A 6,000-nucleotide genomic window follows, 5' to 3' on the forward strand; every position below is an offset into this window, starting at 1 on the left:
ACATGGACCTATGGCTCCGAGATATGGGGCAACGCATCGAGAAGCAACATAGACATAATACAGCGAGCACAGTCTAGGATTCTGAGAATCATTACTGGAGCTCCGTGGTATCTTCGGAACGCGAATATACACAGAGACTTACAAAGAAAACTTGTTATTGAGACAATAGCAGAGAAGAAAGTAAAATACAATGAAAAACTACCCTCACATCCAAATCCTCTTGCAAGAAAACTTATTCGGGTATGCAGACAAAGCCGACTGCACCGGAACGACCAACCAGCCCAGCGTTAAATTTGTTAGGCCACACAGCACGAATCATTTCATAAAATGATATTTAGTTAGTTTAGAATAGGATTTGAAAACTTACTGTTAGTTTCTTAAGTAAAAGGGAAGATTCAATAAATAAGCAAAACATGTACCAAAAAAAAAAAGTTGAATTAGTTCAACCAGATTATAATAAAAAATTCACTTCGACGACAGATGCACCAGATGTAGCTATCGGAGCAGTTTTATCACAGGATAATAAACCAATTACTTTCATGTCTAACACCTTAAATAAAACCGAACAACTTTACACCACAAATAAAAAACAATTGTTAGCCATAGTTTGGGCTCATAAAAATCTCAGAAATTATTTATATGGAGTAATCGGTATAGAAATACAAACAGACCATCAATCTCTATCCTTTACAATCTCAGATATAAACTCAAACATAGAAATTAAAAAAGATGGTATTCTTTCATAGAAAGTTTCACTCCAAAAATAATATATAAGCCCGGAACAACAAATGTCGTAGCTTGAGACCTGCGAGTTTAAGATAAAAAATAACTATGATTTACAATTTTAATAGTCAAATTTTTTTTATAATATCGTTAGGTATTTAATTCAAACAATTTAGCAAATGTTTCACTTTTATTTCTTCATTAGTTTCGAAAATATAGATTAAAACAACATAATAGGCAGAAATTCAGGTGTTCACTAAAATAGCAGTGCTATGAAAAACTAGTAAAAAAATCAACTTGACTTAGAACGAACTTTGTTTTTCTTTTTAATGTGTTAAATATAAATACTTGGTTGAAAGCCTTTGTTAGCCAGCACAGCCTTACACCCACGCGACATGGAGTCCACCAGGTCCTGGCAACGTTGGGGGGGTATTTTTGACCATGCATCCTGCACAACTTGCCAAATCTGAGCCTTGGGCGTTGGGGATTTTTTCGACACATATTGTTTAATGTCCCCCCACAGGTTTTCAATCGGGTTTAAATCGGAAGATGATGCTGGCCACGGCATTACATCTATTCTATTTTGGGTGAACCTATTCTTAGCCGATTTGCTTCTGCGTTTCGTATCTTTATCCTGTTGGAATGTCTATTTTAAGGGCATATTATATTCAGAATATGACAGTAAGACATCACTAAGTATATTTGCATATGCGTTTTGGTCTACAATACCATAAATCAGATGTTATGGACTCAAACCATTGTAAAAAAAACAAGCCCATACCAGAATTTTCGGTCCACCATGATTGAAGTGGGTGTTTTGGGTGGTACTCCGTGTTTGGAGATCATCAGATATACTGTAGTGAACCAGTTCCACGAAATATCACTATTTTTGACATATCAATCCAAAGGGTATTACGCCATTTGGAGACTGGCCATATTAGGTAGGTTTTAGAGAAACTTATCCTTGCCTTAATATGCCTAGGGCTAAGTAGGAGATCCTTTCGTGGACTCCTCGCACTTAAAATTTGATTCAGTAGTCATCTCTGAATAGTAACGTCGCTGATTCCCAAGTTCAGCTCAGACTTTATGTTCCTAAAAATTAACATTCTTTTCTCCTGGGAGCAGTGGTGTCCTCTACCCACTAAAATATAATTTTTTATATACGAACTAACTTAACCAAACTCACTTGTTAGAAAATATTGATAATTTCGGAACTTTACGTTGGTCAAAACCAGACTCTGCTAATGAACAGCCTAAAAGTTGTGATTTTGCTCAAAAACGCAAACAAAAAAAAAAGAATAACATGAAAAACTATCGGGGTTTTCTTTTTTTCCCTATCTACACATTCCATTTTACAAAAATAAGTGGAATAAAAAGTGGATTCCGAAAAGGGATATGGAAAAATACCTTTGTATTTCTTAGCTTCCGTCGCACTGCTATTTTTTTATACACAGCTGTATGTATAAGCGAATATGACACAACAGAAAATCTATTTGGAATATTAAGAGAATATCTACCACCACTACCAGTACAACGGTAGGAATGCAAGACGTAGAGAATAATGAAGATAAGGCTATCATAATAGATGAAACACATAGTCGTGCATATGCCTTGCATTGATGCGTATTCAAAATTCGTGGTATTAAAAAAAATCCAAAATAAACTTAACGTAGAGAATAAAGTAATGGAATTGCTTCAACAATTTCCCCACACCAAAGTAATTATGACTTTTAAGAACCAAGCTTCACCTCTGCTAAACTTAAATCCTTTGCACAAAGATGTGGTTTAACTATACATTTCGCAGACCCCAGACACAGTACCTCGAACGGACAAGTTGAAAGGGCACATTCAACATTAACAGAATTAGCTCGTTGCATAAAGGAAGAATTTAAGCTGATTGACTATTCAGAAATAATTGTTAGAGCCGCAAAAGAATTCAATAAGAGCATTCATTCTACAACAAATCAAACAACTTTCGATATTCTCTATAATAAAATTGAACACGAAAACATTTAAAAAATTCTAATGAACACTCAAGAAAAAATGTTAGAAACACATAATGAAGGTCGTAAGGAAAAAGATTATCATGTAGGGCAAGTGGTTTATGAAAAGAAACATGGAGAAAGAAATAAACTAAAATCAAGATATAAGAAACAGGTTGTTAAGGAAAAACTTGCCTAACAAAAGAATAATAATAATTAAATAAGAATTATTCACAAGGAAAATATTAAGTTTTAACAAACATTATATTTCTTTTAAAATTACAGAAAATGCATTTCTTATTACTTTTAACACCATTCGTAATGATAGCCACTTCAGAAATAATTGATTTCTCCAATCACGATTTTTTCCTGTTATCATATGCCCACTTATTCCACATACCTAATTTAAGTCTTTATAAGGAAATAATCGATCTAGAATCAGGATACATAAAAAAGGATCCAAATAAAAGGTCACAATGGGAAATAACTTACGAACTACAATTAATCGAATTAATTTTGTCACAGCTGATATCAACTAAATCCATAAGAGGAATAGATGAGTTAGACACTGTTTGGAAATGGTTAACTGGAACTCCGGATAACGATGATTTTATTACAACACAGAATAAAATAAACGACTAATTGAAAACAATAACCAACCAAATGAGATAAAATCACTTTCCGATAACTTTGATAACATTTTTATTGTTCAGGAATTGCCGTTAAGAAAACATCGTTTACAATGATACTTTTACACTGGCAAAAATTGATGTATTTAACACAAAAATGTTAAATAATGAAGACATTAAAGAAATATTAAATCACCAACAAAAGCCTGTAATTATTGCAGATCTAATGGATATCTCCGTATTCAAAATTGTACTACATAAATAGCTCTTAATTATTTATATCAAATACCCTGTAATAGTAAATATATGCGAAATTTATTATGCCTGATCCATTTCACATAATGATTGAAAATTACTAATAAGTAATCAGGTCGCAAAATTCGAAAATACTTTCTATGAAGTATCTAACTTAAGAACGTTAGGAACGAACTTTTTAATATCTATGGTAATTTAAGTAAATATAAAACTTGTTTTACCCGCTTACTGAAAAGAGAGAAATCAGTTTGCACAAAAATACGAGACAAAAATAAGAATATAGATATCATTCAAGAAGGTGTCATTCTAAGAAATGCAAATAATATTGTAAACAATACTCATTTAGACGGGTCATGTTTAATAACATTCAAGGGCGCATCTACAATAAATCATATTTCATACACCAATTTAGAAAACAAAATACTTTAACACATAACAACTAACCACTTTAAGAATCTGGATATATCAGATTACATAAAATCCAACAACTCAGAACTTACTCTTGACAACGTTAATATTTTAAACCCATTTATTGAAATTTACAATTGCAAAATATAAATTTCATTTATATTACTAATTTTAATCATTTTGTATTTGATCACTTTTTTCTTTTATTTTTGTTTTTTTAACGAAATTATTTTATTTAATTGACTAGCGTTCCTTCTTGAACAACTTAATCTAATCGGTATAATTTTAACTATTCTTATTATCTAAGTTATTTACAAAGATTATATGATTCAGAGTATTAAAGAAATGGTATGTTTAGGCAGTAATATATAGAAGAGGGCTTTTACCTGAAGAACACGAATTTTATTCAGGTGCGTTTTGGCAGCGATTCCATACACCTGTGTGGCATAGAATAGACCAGGAGCTAATATGCTCTTGTAAATTTTAACCTTGTAGGCAAGGGAAAGCTTGTTTCGAGCAGCAATTAACCAGGACATTTTAGAAACATTCTTTTTAAAGGACTGCTCTATCGCCGTGATATGCTTTCCGAAGGTTAAGCTTCTATCTAAAATCACTCCAAGATATTTGTATGATGACTTGTGGTCAAGCACTCTTCCTTTAAGTGAGACAGAATGGCAACTACCTATGCGCTTTGTGAAGGTGACGTTTGCGCATTTGTCGGCATTTATGCAGATGTTCCACAGCTCTGCCCACTTCTGGAATGCGTCCAAGTACTCTTGCAGTGCGTCTGAGGCCTCGATAATGCTGTTGCTTTTTGTCAGTACCGCTGTGTCGTCAGCATATGTTGCAATCAGCACCTCTTTGCGATCTAAGCCAAGGACTGCTGCCCGGGTGGGCATGTCCGCGGAGAAGATTGAGTATACAGTAGGGCTTAACACACTTCCGTGAGGTACTCCAGCTTCGATGGCTTTTGAAGACGAAGTGCATCCATCGGTCGTCACACAGAAGGTACGTCCTAGCAAAAAGCTCTTCACAAGCTGGAATAGCTGGGGTGTTAGAATTTCCTTTGCTTTATGTAGAAGTCCAGGATGCCACACTCTGTCGAAAGCTTGTTGAATGTCCAGAAAAGCTGCTACCGCATACTCTTTCCTTTCTAGGGCTTCTAGTGCAAAATTGACAACTCTATGAGCTCGGGTGTTCCATGTTGAGTCCGGAATCCGCATCCTGTTGAGAAGTATCCTTTCCATAATTTAAATATTTGATTACTACATTAATAATAAAATTCAGAAATACTATAATTGTAACCAAAACGGCCAGAACTTGAAAATCTAAATACTGAAAAAGGATTTTTAACAGTATTAAAAGAACGTTTATGTGAAGGAGGAAGCGGGAAGCGGGGCGCGTCATTTTAGAAGGTGAGAGTTATCCAACACTTAAAAGCAATCTGCGCCAGTTAATAAACAATTTTCAAACTCCAATCTCAGCAGCATTGCCTTTGCCCTTGTATTTGTCGCCAACACTTAGCCACCCGATAAATAACCATCATCAAAAAGTGGATGCATAGTGCAAAACAAATGTACGATTCTTTCTTTTATTTGATTTCTTTTTATTTACCGTTTACACCTATGCTGCCAAAATAAAAATGTTTGTATTGGGAGTAAATTACTGTAGTCGTACCTTAGTTAGGGCGTATCCCTGTACCAGCGCTTGGAAAACACGATTGACGCAATTAGACCTTTTTCGCAATTTTATTACCTTAAATTCTACAATATCTATCGATATGTCAGATAAAAGTCGCAATTTCACATTCTCATTTCCACAAGCTGATAGTCGGGTAGCTCGACTATAACATTCTCTATTGTTATAATAAAGTGATTTTTTTATATGTTTTTCAGATCGGACTTTAATTATTCTACAAACATGTTGAAGTCACAGCTATTGACAATCCTGGCCCATTTGTATGCAGAACTAATCTTAATGACGATTTTCACTCTCCTAATGAA

The 6,000-nt window shown here is 34.0% G+C and overlaps 1 long non-coding RNA gene across 1 annotated transcript in view; it reads left to right on the forward strand.

The window, feature by feature from the left end:
* The window catches only part of LOC120284349, a 57,914-nt gene extending 51,914 nt beyond the window's left edge, over positions 1 to 6,000 (forward strand). The window contains exon 3 of the long non-coding RNA XR_005543545.1: positions 5,893 to 6,000. This is a non-coding gene — a long non-coding RNA (uncharacterized LOC120284349). The remainder of the gene's footprint in view (positions 1 to 5,892) is intronic.

The sequence above is a fragment of the Drosophila simulans genome, chromosome 2R (assembly GCF_016746395.2).
Source record: "Drosophila simulans strain w501 chromosome 2R, Prin_Dsim_3.1, whole genome shotgun sequence".
Lineage (NCBI taxonomy): Eukaryota > Metazoa > Arthropoda > Insecta > Diptera > Drosophilidae > Drosophila > Drosophila simulans.